We start from the raw sequence: 15431 nt of genomic DNA on the forward strand, positions 1-15431 counted from the left end.
TAGGGTTCCACTGTACTTAGCACAACCAGCACTGGGCTCTGTTCCAGTCCTGGTTCTGGAATTACAGGAGAAAAAATTGAGTAGGGTCCCCCTGTAATCTCCAGAACCAGCACCGGACCATTTCTAGCAGGGGGGCTGATGCCACAGCCAGGGGAGCCCTATCACTGGGGCCCCCAGCTGCAGCATCAGCCCTGACCACTAGTAAGCCCAGGCCAGGGATCCCTGGGGAGTTTGGGACCCCTTCAATGAAGGGATCCCCCTCTTCAGGGTACCCTTAGTCTAAGCTGATAGCCCAGGTCTATCCCCACCACCGCAGGGTGGTGGGTTGATAGTGTAAGTGTAGTGCATTTGAAAAAGTATTAAATATTGTCTTTTGCTGTGGAACGGCAGGTCCCAGCAAGCCTCCCCCACATGCTGGTACTTGGTGAACCACAAGTACCAGCATTCGGGGCATTATAGGCCCACTGGTACAAAGTAGGCATCCATGTTCTTCTTAAAATAAAAAAAATGAATAAAACCGAACCACGCAACAGATAACAACCACAATGGTTGTTGTCTCCCGAATATAGCATTCAGACGCGGCTTCTGCCTTTCTAGAGCCGTATCTGAGTGTTCATTGGCTGAGAGAGGTCAGCCCCTGCCTCTCTCAGCCAATGAACGTCTCCCTCCATTAAAGTCAATGGTGAGAACCGCAACATAAACTTTAGTTACCCTTCTGTCCTCATATGCCTCTTTTGCCAACATTGTTATTCTCATATGACCCTTTGCACACCAGTAGGTAAATTTACTAAAGTTTGATTTTGATTTTTGACTGATTTGGCATTTGATTTGCGTTCGATTTTGCATTAGGGTATTTACTAAAGGCCAAATCCAATGTAAAATCAAATTTAAAATCGAATTTTACTCAAATCGAACATCGGAAAAACATCGGTACTTTTACATAGACCAACACACATATCCCTTATTTACTATTATTCAATTTGAAATCGAACACAAACTCGAACTTCAATTCCCCAAACGAATAGACCTGCTTAATGCTTTCAATTTGAGCATGAGCAGGTCGGATTAACACATATACTTGCATACATCAGTGAGACAGAAGGGTATGTATGGTGCATGTTATCGGCACTACACAATGCATTTGACTAAATGTAAATTAAATAGATAATGGACTCATCAATATAATAACAAGAAAGTGCTTTTTTTAAATCTAGATTTAGGAAACATCTGCCTATAGAAATCCTGCATTTGACACTGGCCAATGATGGAGGTAGGACAGCATGTTGCATCACACATCAGGACATTTTGACTGCAGCCTTGTCAGATAGCCAGGAGCAGGTAAGAGATTTTTTTTATTTTTCAAAAGTGCTGGGAAGTTTGTCATGGGGGGCAGTATACTGAAGCTTTGCTCTTATGAAAACCTTAAGGAGAACTTACACCTAGCAGCATGGCAGGTCATCAGGGACCCACAGCAGCCCAATAATGCAATGTCACATTTCTGTGGCACAGCAACTGTGGACACACCCTTTAATCATGGTGAACACTTGGATACATCCCCCTCACACACTTGGTCACTCTACCTCTGTCCCTAACCACCCCCACTTCCCCAAACCAATTATAGAACCTCCCCTGTAATTTTTTTCTGGATCTGCCACTGTGCTCACCCACCAGTTTCCTATTGCACATATGAGTGGGTGGGGGGACCCACTGCTCTTTCATAAAAGCACACTATGGCCCTGATTCAGACCCACTTGCGAGCGGCTGTCCGCTCGCAAGTGGGTCGATGTTCTGCACTGAGCATGCGCACGACGGAGGGAGCTCTGTCGTGCGCATGCGCCAGACGCGACGAGCGAAGGAAAGTCCTTCGCTCGTTGTGTCTGATCAAAGGGGGCGTGCTGTCGATGTTGATTGACAGCACGCCCCCTTTGGTGGGCGTGCCGGGGGCGTTCCCACGGGAACGCCTCCCGTCAGAAGCCGGCCCACTGACATCACTAGTGATGTCAGTGGGAGTGATTTTGGCTCTGATAGAGCCAAAATCACTCCGGGGCTTGCGGTTGAAAACCTCAACCGCAGGCTCCGGCTCGCAGTTTCGATGGTCGCGATGGTCAAGACCATCGCGGCCATCAAACTGCACGCTCGTATAGGCTGTGGGTGGTGACCCACAGCTATACGAGCGTCCTGGGGGACGCTCCATTTTTATGGAGGGCGGCCCTCATTCAGAGCGTGCGCTCTGCTCAGAGCGTACGGCTCTGAATGAGGGCCAATATCCATAATACACTCATTGAAAGAGCAGTAGTAGTCTTACCAGGACAGTACAAAAGGATTAATTATTTTTTATGAGATTTACTATTTATTTATTACATACATTATCAAAACTTTAACCTGATAGAACTTGGATGTTATTTTCATGCCAGACTGAATTTCAATCATGGTGGGTATTGTCAACAAAGATGAGATAGGGAGTTAATTCCTTCATTTTCTGTAAGAAGCTCATACCAGACACTATCATGCTGGTTTCCAAAGCCTTCATACTGTGCATAACAGCTTAGCAAGATTGCTATTCACAGTTGCAGACTCATAAGATTCAAGTCTGATATTTTTGTGCTTTTCATAGTATGGTATTCTTGAAAATGATGAGCCATTGACTTTTTGCCCTCCGCAATGTCAGACTCTCCATAGTCTTTCAAGACCACATTGCTTCTTTATAGCACCTTTATGATGCTGTCAAACCAAGCTGTGATGACTAAGGAGTTTGTATCAATTGCAGAAGTCACATTTTTTGTTACAAAGATACAGTTGAGATTCAAGGTTCTTACAGGGACTATGCTAGGTAAAATCTGTGTTTTATGTATTCAGGCTTGTTAATATAAAGTAGATTTCAGTCTGTATGCTCTATCTCATCCTTCTGGGTCTTGATTCAGTTGCAGAGCTCAGCATGCTGGATTTTTGCTTTTGGGATAGGGTCTATCTAGCTATATTTCTGGGATTAAAAAAAATATATTTATTTACACCCATCTGTAGGGCTATCTTGATAATTGAATCCCTCCTTCCTCTACTCTATAAAATAGGCATATCTGAATTAATGAATGAATCAATTAATAAATTGTGATCATGTGTCACATACTATATACAGTATGATGGATCATATATGTATATGAATGTGTGGAGAGTTTATAGAAAAAGTTTTGAAGCATGAATGAAAGAGAGTGGCTGGCAGAAGTTAGAAGAAAGATTTACTTAAAAAATAGAGGATATGTAAGTTTTAATTATAATCACCAAGGGTGGAATTGTTTCATGGCAAATGGAAGGGGCTTGAAAATATCACTAGAAGAGACTTAGGGGTATATTTACTAAAGGTCGATTTTAATTGATTTTGATCAATTTAAAATCAATAAAAATCTATTAACATTGATGTGTTCCTGGGGCTAAATCACACATTTACTAACAGACAATTTTTGATTTGTTTTTTAAGTATTAGTAAATGGGTGATTTAACCCCAGAACCACATAAATGTTTATCGATTTTTATTGATTTTAAATCGATCAAAATCTTCCTTTAGTAAAAATACCCCTTAGGGCCAGTATTTAATTTGCATGCATGTAAAAAATAGTTTTATGTATTTGCAACCCTTGTATTGCAACATGGTTTGTCCAAATACACAGTTACTTGCTCTATATTACTCTAGTCCCAAATCTGAAATCAGGCCCTTTGTCCAGAAACAGGGGTTTATTATTATTATTATTATTATTATTATTATTATTATTATTATTATTATCCATTATTTATATTGTGCCAACAAGTGTCTGTCGTGCCGTACAAAAAAAAATATTAAATTTCAGAAAAAGTATGATAAAAAGAAAGTATGCTGTAAGGGGTTAATGTTAAAACAACATGGATGATGCATTTTCTACTTAGGACTCCATATTAATTGCTTACTAGTTACTATTGATATTTGAGCTTTACCAGTCTTGAGATGAGAAATTAAATTTTTTAAGAGAACAGAAGCCAAAGAGCTACACTAATGTAATACCAAACGGTCAGCTGAAATTTGATTTGTCACTAGCCTGCATCCATCACTTGTGATGCTCTTCAGTGGGAAGTTATTCGGCATGGGCGATATTTTTACAATGGATCAAGCCTCAGATGACTCCAGATGCAAAATAAATATTCTGATATACATTTAAGGAGTAATTGTTTGTGACATATTGTTTTCGTGTGTTGTCATTCTATAGTACAAAACGTAAAACAATTTTGAAGTACATGTTAATTCCAAATATAGGTCTATAATACGCTCTCTGCATTTAAATTATGATCGGTTTCATTAGACGACATTGACTTTGCTGTGGGCGAAGGTTAATATTAGCTGTACTGTCTCATTCATGTGATGGAAGTCTTAAAAAGTCTGCACATCATAAATTTGGTTGCCATTTCACAAGCTCTGGATTTGAAGGAGAAATGAATGCCGACAAGGTTATAAAAATATAAAACATTATACAGAATATATATACATGGTAAATTTTAAGTGCTACAAGGCATTTTAAGTTGTACAATCTTGCCCTCCACTTTAATATAAACCTATCATTTTTCACTTTACAGATTTGTTTATATTGTATTATACTGTTTGCTCTGTGATCTATATTGCAGTAATTTTTCTTTAAAATTAACAAAAACTGTAAGAATAAAAATTTCTCTGAACCATGATAAGGGATTCATATTCTTCAATGACTTCTTGTCCATGGACTCAGTCACAACCAGCACATCCAGAGATTAGATCATTTCTTGACCTCCCGATCTGTACAACATAAAAGTCTGAACAGTATGAGCCTCATTTATAGGTATAGGAGCACAGCAAATAAACCACGGTGTAATGCAAATGGCGCAAATGCAATTCTGTTCACTCAGGGCAAATGTTTTTGAACATAGCACACAAATAATGGGCAGCTTTATTTTTTCACTGCAATTAAATATGTTCCTGTGTATCTCACTGCCAAGTCTAGATCTGGCTACACATTTTCAACCCGCAGTGCAACATGTTTTTTCAAATTTGCTAATTCTAGCTAGATGAACTTGTAACTCCAGGTAGACGCTCAATAGATGATTCCATGTTTTCAGAGACCGAAGCAGCGGTGGCACCTTACCTGTCTGGCCGGGGGGTCTGCATTATGATCTTCTCTTCCCAAGTGCCTGCCCTCACGGTGATTGGTGTTTGATGTCATAGGTGGCATGGCTTAAGTCAGGACTGTTTGGGAATGTGTCTTAAATCTGAGGTGTAGCTTAAGTCGGGTAGTGCTAGTAAATAGGCTGGCTACTAGGGACTGCATCAGCTGCAGCCCCTAGAAGCCAGATAGGGCAGCCATAAAAGCAGGGGAGACCTTCTGTGAAATCCTACTTTAAATCTCCCTATGGCTGTTGACACCATGTGGACGCACCTTGCGTATGGCGATACGCAAATGTGAATGCACAGTGTACGCAACGTGTGATGCATACGCAATATCTTCCCTTATTGTAACACCAACAGTATGCATAATAGTTGCTATCTTCATATCAAAATACAATACGAATTACAGTGCAATATATATATTTCTTAGCATAATAACCTTATTGTGAAAGCAAGTAAAACACACACAAACAGTTTCTGTGGTCCAACACACAAAAGTAAATATTGTATTGAAAATAATATATTTATATATATATATATATATATATATATATATAGTGGATATCGGGACCGGCACTCCCTGTAAATAATATAGCCACTGGGGTGCTAAAAGCCACAGACAGCAGGCAGAGGCAAACTGTGGGCCTGATTCAGAGCCGGACGCTCTGAATCAGGGCCGGCCCTCTGGTTTTTTTGAGCGGCCTCCTGGCTGCTCGCATAGCTGTGGGTGACCACCCACAGCTATAGTGAGCAGCCATGATGATGGTAGCGATGGTCAAGACCATCGCGACCATTGGGCTTGCGAGGAGACCCTTGTGGTAGAGTCTCGTTGCCGCAAGCTCAGGAGTGCTTTCGGCTCAAACAGAGCCGAAAGCACTCCTGAGAAAGCACTGTCAATGGGGCTGACCCCAGACAGTAGGCGATCCCATCGGAACGCCTCCATCTGGCCAGCCACGCCCCTGTCCTGCCCACCAAGGGGGGCGTGCTGTCACTCAACATTGACAGCACGCCCCCTTTGGTACGAGACCCAGAGCGACGGCTTGCCCGTCGCTATCTGGGTCTCGCACATGCGCACGACGGAGCTGGCTCCGTCGTGCGCATGCACACTGGGCCAACATCGGCCCGCTTGCGAGCGCTCGGCACTCGCAAGCGGGTCTGAATCAGGCCCTGTATTCAATATAAACAATCCAAACGGCAGCACTCCACAGATTTTAAATCAATAATGAGTCTTTAGCAGTAAAGCAATGTTTCAGATTTATACAAAATCTTTCGTCAAGCCAAACAAATAAAGTACATCTTACCTTAAGTACTGTAATCACCCAAGTGTGCTTAGCACCGGACAGGCAACCTTCCTCTCCGTTGGCGTGCAGCACTATGTCACACGCCCCGCGTCCGACAATGGGTCAGGTGGGCAGCTGTTACCATGGTAAAAGTGTAAATAATACCATCAGCAATAGTAACCAAACTTAACAATAGAGTAAAATAGCAAAAAATTAACAATAGCGCAATATAAGCATAAATATATCAGATAATCAAGATAGCCTAGATTCAATACTAAACATATCAATAAATAGAGAGCATGTAATCAGCTCCTACAGTATACTGACACATAATACCGCAACTACTAATGAAAGTACTGTAGCTGTGTTAAGGACACATGGGATTGACCAAACTACAAAAATAAAAACATACATACAATCCTATAAAAACCACAACAAATTCAGCTGTTCATTGAGACCCGATGGCGATACTGTATTCAAATTGTGTATACAGGCTGCTTCTAATCTTAGTAGGTTTTTAGAATGGTCTCCACCTCTTATTGATTGGGGTATTTGGTCAATTAATTTATACCTAAGAGTCACTAAGCTATGTTTAACTAATACAAAATGTTTAGCTACCGGCTGGTCGCTTTCACTACCCTCCAATGCCAGTCTAATAGAGGACCTATGTTGTGCCGCACATTCTTTGAATGTGCAGGTGGTCTTACCCACGTAGGCCAGACCGCACAGGCACTTAATGAGATATATAATATATCTACTAGTACATGATAATACATGCTTAATCTCAATTCTTGTACCCAAATGTGGTTGAGTGAAATATGGACCTAGCTCAAGATACTGACATGTAGTACATTCTGTGCAACGATAGGAACCTGATTTTCTAGAAAGGAAATGTGTCGACTGGCTCTGTGTGTTAGTAACATCAATTCTAACTAGCCAGTCCCTTATGTTTCTGCCTCTTTTGAAGCACATAAGGAGGCGTGTCTCTTTCAATGAAGGGATTTGTTTGTCAGACTGGATTAATGGCCAAAACCTTTTAGAAGTCTGATTCACTATTTTACTAGTGTTTGAAAAGTGTGTAATTAATGGAAACACTTTTTTAGAAGACTTATCTTTCTTCATTAAGCTATCATTCCCAGTGATGGCCAGAGCTTTTTTTCTTGCTCCCTCCAAGTCTCTGGCTAGATATCCCCTAGCCAAAAATATGTTAAACATCAGATCCACCTGGATCTTAGTACCCTCCTCATTGCTGACTATACGCCTCACTCTAAGAAACTGTGAGAAGGGAAGACCCTTCTTAAGTGCCGGTGGATGACAGCTGGAGGCGTGTAACAAAGTATTTTTATCTGAATCTTTTGTGTATAAATCAGTCATCAACCCTGCATTAGTCTTCCACACCTTGACATCCAAATCATTTGCAGAAGAAAGATCACATACAAAGGTAAATTTTATAGTTGCATCCATCTGGTTGATCTCATCCATAACCCGATGAAATTCATTAATTTCACCCGCCCATAGGACAAATATGTCTTCTATGTAGCGGGTGTAGAAAAGCATTTTGGATGCAAAGCTAGGGTTACACAAAAATAACCGGTTCTCCACCTGAAACATGTAAGTATTTGCAAAGGCAGGGGCCATGTTGGAACCCATGTCACATCCCTGCCTTTGCAAATAAAAGGATCCATCAAAATAAAAAAAATTCGGAGTCAAGGTCTTCTCCAACAGGACCAGAAAAAAAGCCAAATCTGGACCAACATATAGAGGATTGTCCAATAATAAAGCACGCACAGCATCCAATCCTTGGTCATGAGGTATTTTGGTGTACAGACTTACCACATCAATACAACATAATAGATATTTCTCTGGTAAATTCATTAAATTCTGTAACTTAAGGAGAAATTCAGTTGTATCCTTTAAAAATGTACCCTGGGTCTGGACAATGGGTTGTAGATAGTAATCCAAATATTTTGCAATGGTGGAAAAAATTGAGTTATGTGCCGAGATGATAGGTCGACCTGGGGGATTTTGGCGATCCTTGTGAATCTTCAGCAGTGAGTGTACTAGAGGCACCAGTGGAAACTCAACACTTAATGTCTTTTTGGTATTCTTGTCTATAATTGAGACCTCATAAGCTTGTGATAAAATTAAATCAATCTCAGCTTTGCATTCAGCTGTAGGGTCTCTAGATAAATTTATATTGACAGTTGCATCCTCCAACTGACTGTATATTTCTTGTTTACATTTGTCCTTATCTTGCAGGACTAAAGCTCCTCCTTTGTCCGCTTGGCAGATGATCACCGAATCATCTGTGCTTAGATTCTTTAAAGCAACATATTCATCCTTCGACAAATTAGGGCGAGACTAATTAGTTGTTTTTGAGGCTTTAGTTACCTCATGATCCAGTTTTCTGGTATAGTTCTTAATAGAAATATTTGATGATGGGGGATCAAACAGTGAAGGAGTTTTCACTGGATGGTAGGTAAGGCCAGGGTTAATAGTAGGTGGAATGTTGTCAAAATATTCCTTCAGTCTCAGACTTCTATTATGTCTCCACACATCCTTTTTCTATTCAAATTCATTGAAATTATGAGTTGGAACAAAGGATAGGCCTTTATTTAATAATGTCGTTTCTGCTTCAGTCAGTATATGGGAGGAAAGGTTGACCACTAGGTCTTCGGTTTGTTTATACGTTTTGGTCTGCCTCTGCCTCTGACCACCTCGCAGTGTCCTCAATCTCTTCTGTCCGTGCCAAATGCACGAGTAACAACCCCTAAAGGGGGCTTATAAGAGGAGGGACCGGGTACACAGTCACTATCACTTGCAGTCTGGCTGTTATTAATTGACGAGTCATATGATGATAAATGAAGTTCTCTGTCCCATCTGTGCCTGAAGGTTCTAGGTCTATTCAGTGGCTGTTTACCTGTGGCCCAGGCATACACCATTTGTTCTTGGTAGTCTTGATTCACAATGGATAATATGTTCTTTTTGAAGCTAATCAATTCCTTTCTGTATATTTCGATATTGGCGTTCAATTTGTCTAACCAATTTACGGAGGTATCTTTTGATAATATCGATTTAGCTGAGGTTTCCAGTTCATTGATCTTTTTTCTTATATCAGTCAACTCCCGTGTCTACTCTTCCACTACCAGTAAGATGAGATCAAAGGAGCATTTGTTGAGCACTGCCACCCAATGGCGGCAGAACTCAACATTGTTTCTCCCTATAGTGGGAACATTTTTTATCCGGAAACCCCTAGGGATCTTACGATCTCTGGAGATAATCTGACAAGGTAATTACAAGAGGCATTACTCCGATCTCTTTACCGCTGGGTGAGATACTCAGTTTCTCGGACTCGGATGCAGATTTAGTACTAATCAAAAATATGTTTAAGGATGCAACAGGAATAGATACACCTGAGGAAATATACCATTTCCTGTTGAAATTAAAAAAAAGGGAGGTGGATTTTTATTTCCATGGCATTACCTCGTCAGATTATCACAGATATCGTAAGATCCCTATGGGTTTCCGGATAAAAAATGTTCCCTTTGTTTTAATTTCAACAGGAAATGGTATATTTCCTCGGGTGTATCTATTCCTGTTACTAAATCTGCATCCGAGTCCGAGAAACTGATTATCTCACCCAGCGGTAAAGAGATCGGAGTAATGCCTCTTGTAATTACCTTGTGAGATTATCACAGAGATCGTAAGATCCCTAGGGGTTTCCGGATAAAAAATGTTCCCACTACAGGGAGAAATAATGTTGAGTTCTGCCGCCGTTGGGTGGCAGTGCTCAACAAATGCTCCTTTGATCTCATCTTACTGGTAGTGGAAGAGTCGACACAGGAGTTGACTGATATAAGAAAAAAGATCAATGAACTGGAAACCTCAACTAAATCGATATTATCAAAAAATACCTCCGTAAATTGGTTAGACAATTTGAACGCCAATATCAAAATATACAGATAGGAATTGATTAGCTTCAAAAAGAACAAATTATCTATTGTGAATCGAGGCTACCAAGAACAAATGGTGTATGACTGGGCCACAGGTAAACAGCCACTGAATAGACCTAGAACCTTCAGGGACAGACGGGACAGAGAACTTCATTTATCACCAGATGACTCGTCAATTAATAACAGCCAGACTGCAAGTGATAGTGACTGTGTACCCGGCCCCTCCTCTTATAAGCCCCGTTTAGGGGGTGTTACTCGTGCATTTAGCATGGACAGAAGAGATTGAGGAAACGGCAAGGTGGTCAGAGGCAGATCAAAACGTATAAACAAACAGAAGACCTACTGGTCAACCTTTCCACCCATACACTAACTGAAGCAGAAACTACATTATTAAATAAAGGCCTATCCTTTGTTCCAACTCATAATTTCAATTAATTTGAATAGAAAAAGGATGTGTGGAGATATAATAGAAGTCTGAGACTGAAGGAATATTTTGACAACATTCCACCTACTATTAACTCTGGCCTTACCTACCATACAGTGAAAGCTCCTTCAATGTTTGATCCCCCATCATCGGATATTTCTATTAAGTACTATACCGGAATACTGGATCATGAGGTAACTAAAGCCTCAAAAACAACTAATTGGTCTCACCCTAATTTGTCGAAGGATGAAAATGTTGCTTTAAAGAATCTAAGCACAGATGATTTGGTGATCATCCACCCAGCGGACAAAGGAGGAGCTATAGTCCTGCAAGATAAGGACAAATGTAAACAATAAATATACAGTCAGTTGGAGGATGCAACTGTCAATATAAAATTATCTAGAGACCCTACAGCTGAATACAAAGCTGAGATTGATTTAATTTTATCACAATCTTATGAGGTCTCAATTATAGACAAGAATACCAAAAAGGCATTAAGTGTTGAGTTTCCACTGGTGCCTCTAGTATACTCACTGCTGAAGATTAACAAGGATTGCCAAAAAACCCCAGGTCGACCTATCATCTCGGCACATAACTAAATTTTTTCCACCATTGCAAAGTATTTGGATTTCTATCTACAACCCATTGTCCAAACCCAGGATACATTTTTAAAGGATACAACTGAATTTCTCCATAAGTTACAGAATTTTATGAATTTACCAGAGAAATATCTATTATGTTGTATTGATGTGGTGAGTCTGTACACCAAAATACCTCATGACCAAGGATTGGATTCTGTGCGTGCTTTATTATTGGACAATCCTCTATATGTTGGTCCAGATTTGGCTTTTTTTCTGGTCCTGTTGGAGAAGTCCTTGAATCTGAATTTTTTTTATTTTGATGGATCCTTTTATTTGCAAAGGCAGGGATGTTCCATGGGTACCAACGTGGCCACTGCCTTTGCAAATACTTACATGCTTCAGGTGGAGAACTGTTTATTTTTGTCTAACCCTAGCTTTGCATCCAAAATGCTTTTCTACACCCGCTACATAGATGACATATTTGTCCTATGGGTGGGTGAAATTAATGAATTTCATCAGGTTATGGATGAGATCAACCAGATGGATGCAACTATAAAATTTTCCTTTATATGTGATCTTTCTTCTGTAAATTATTTGGATGTCAAGGTGTGTAAGACTAATGAAGGGTTGATGACTGATTTATACACAAAAGATTCAGATAAAAATACTTTGTTACACGCCTCCAGCTGTCATCCACTGGCACTTAAGAAGGGTCATCCCTTCTCACAGTTTCTTAGAGTGAGCCGTGTAGTCAGCAGAGAGGAGGATACTAAGATCCAGATGGATCTGATGTTTAACAATTTTTTGGCTAGGGGATATCTAGCCAGAGACTTGGAGGGAGAAAAAAAAAGCTCTGGCCATCACTAGGAATGATAGCTTAATGAAGAAAGATAAGTCTTCTAAAAAAGTGTTTCCATTAATTACACACTTTTCAAACACTAGTAAAATAGTGAATCAGACTTCTAAAAGGTTTTGGCCATTAATCTAGTCTGACAAACAAATCCCTTCATTGAAAGAGACATGCCTCCTTACGTGCTTCAAAAGAGGCAGAAACATAAGGGACTGGCTAGTTAGAAATGATGTTAGTAACACACAGAGCCAGTCGACACATTTCCTTTCTAGAAAACCAGGTTTCTTTCATTGCACAGGATGTACTACATGTCGGTATCTTGAGCTAGGTCCATATTTCACTCACCAACATTTGGGTACAAGAATTGAGATTAAGCATGTATTATCATGTACTAGTAGATATGTTATATATCTCATTAAGTGCCCGTGCGGTCTGGCCTACGTGGGTAAGACCACCTGCACATTCAAAGAACGTGCAGCACAACATAGGTCCTCTATTAGACTGGCATTGGAGGGTAGAGAAAGCGACCAGCCGGTCGCTAAACATTTTGTATTAGTTAAACATAGCTTAGTGACTCTTAGGTATAAATTAATTGACCAAATACCCCAATCAATAAGAGATGGAGACCATTTTAAAAACCTACTAAGATTAGAAGCAGCCTGTATACACCATTTGAATACAGTATCGCCATCGGGTCTCAATGAACAGCTGAATTTGTCGTGTTTTTTATAGGACTTAAAGTATCTTCTTTATAGGATTGTATGTATGTTCTATATTTGTTGTTTGGTCAATCCCATGTGTCCTTAACACAGCTACTTTCATTACTAGTTTTTGTATTATGTGTCAGTATACTGTAGGAGCTGATTACATGCTCTCTATTTATTGATATGTTTAGTATTGAATCTAGGCTATCTTGATTATCTGATATTTATGCTTATATTGCGCTATTGATAATTTTTTGCTATTTTACTATGTTGTAAAGTTTGGTTACTATTGGTGATGGTATTATTATTCACACTTTTACCATGGTAACAGGCGCCCACCTGACTCATTGTTGGATGCGGGGCGTGTGACCTAATGCTACACATCGATGGAGGGGAATGTTGCCCGCCCGGTGCTAAGCACACTTGGGTGATTACAGTACTTAAGGTAAGATGTACTTTATTTGTTTGGCTTGACGAAAGATTTTGCATAAATCTGAAACGTTGCTTTACTGCTAAAGACTCATTATTGATTTAAAATCCGTGGAGTGCTGCCGTTTGGATCGTTTATATATATATATATATATATATATATATATATTTATGTAACATTATTATCACAGTGGTACAATATAGTTAAAGAACAGAGATCAGAGTTTACAAACCAGGATACATACGTTCGCAATGCACTCTCTGAATCCAGAGTACAGTTGTCACCAGATGATTGGTAGAATACAGCTACTGGTCTCTGGATCAGGGGAGACCATCCTTATACAGTTAAATTATGGGTGTGTATAATGGCAGGTTGTGTCTCCTTTCATTGGTCCAGGGGTGGGATGTCTCCAATTCACTGGGGGTCATTGGCTGGTTCAAACAGTGGGTGATGCCTAGGCTCAGGTTGCCATTACAGGAGTTTTCCTCTGCGGTCCCTCCAAAAAACTAGCTCAAATCTACCATTGTTATATGCTATTATTAAACATAAATCCGCAATGTGCGACAATCCTATCGCAACCATCGGATTACTGCTAACACAATTCTGTACAGTATGATCCTAAACACAATGTTAATATGTGGTTCCATCCCTGGACTATATGTATTGTGTGAGCCACAAAAGCTGGGATTTATATAATACATTGGACATGTAATATAAATGTATTTTTATATATATTACAAAAGAGTAAAATAAAGGAAAGTTTTCGTTTGAAGAAATGCCTCAAAATGGGCTATAACTACGTTAGAAGATTAATGTGTGGCCAATGAAACTAATCTTTCCTGGCCACAAAGGGGGGCACTGCCCCCTCAGCCAGCTGGTAATCACTTGTAAAATTAAACATATCTCTAGGAATATGAGAACATTTCCAGAAACAACATATCACTAATTGCTATCATAGACATACTGTACACATATATATATTTCAAAGAAAGAAATACATTAAATAGGTTTAAATATATATATTAGATGTTTAGATAGAATTTATGTAGATGCATTTGTCTTACTGTTTGACCAGGGTTAGTAATTTATGTAAGAAACAGGTTTTCCTGTCTATGTCACAACACTAACGCTTTCTTGTTTTCTATAGAACAAGATGTATTTTTTTCAGATCCTGTAGTGGCTAACAACATTATAGCTTTCTTTTGCTATATTGATTACCTGTTTATAGTGTGGGGGGGGACCCTACAGTCATTTGGGGAAGTGATTGAGCGACACAACTACAGTAATAGTCCAGTCAAATTCACCTATACTACTGACCAACATAAGGTCAACTTTTTGGATGTGATGGTCTCTGAGAGTGAAGGAAGACTAGTACCATCTCTGTTTTCCAAATCGACTGATTGGAATAACATTTAGCTAGCAAGCAGTGCTCATCCAGTTCCCCTCAAGAATGCTTTACTATACTCGCAGTTTTTGCAAGCTCTTAGAATCTCTAAAAACAGAGATGAGGCCATGTACCAACTCGATTCCATGTATGAGAAATTTATACAAAGAGGTTATAATAAAACTGAGCTGGATCTTGCTAAAGCTAAAGCATTGGCTGTTCCTATAGATAAATTGTTGACGGTTACCTATAAAAATGAAGATCAGGTTAGTAACCAACATATTTGGATTAATCAATGTAATCATTTGAGTACAGCTATTAATAAACAGGCTAAAGCTTTATGACCCATTATTACTACTGACAAAGAGCTGCATTCATTGTATAATACAAAATTAATGTCATGCTACCGCAGAGGTAAAAATTTGAGGGACTATTTGGTCCATAACGATGTATCATCATTGGGCATGAACTTACGCCACTGATCAGGTCCTCTTTTTCAAACTGTCTACCCTCTAACAAGTACTTTTCAGACTAATCACCAGAGATAAATACCCTGTACTACAAAAAGCATTACATTTTTCAAAGATGGGGTAAGGATACGTGAAGTGCCCAATCTCCCCTATGCTGGCATGCACACACTTGGAGGCACCCTCATTTGAAAGAGGGT

The sequence above is a fragment of the Taudactylus pleione genome, unplaced genomic scaffold (genome assembly GCF_031769625.1).
Source record: "Taudactylus pleione unplaced genomic scaffold, aTauple2 ptg000179l, whole genome shotgun sequence".
Classification (NCBI taxonomy): Eukaryota; Metazoa; Chordata; class Amphibia; order Anura; family Myobatrachidae; genus Taudactylus; species Taudactylus pleione.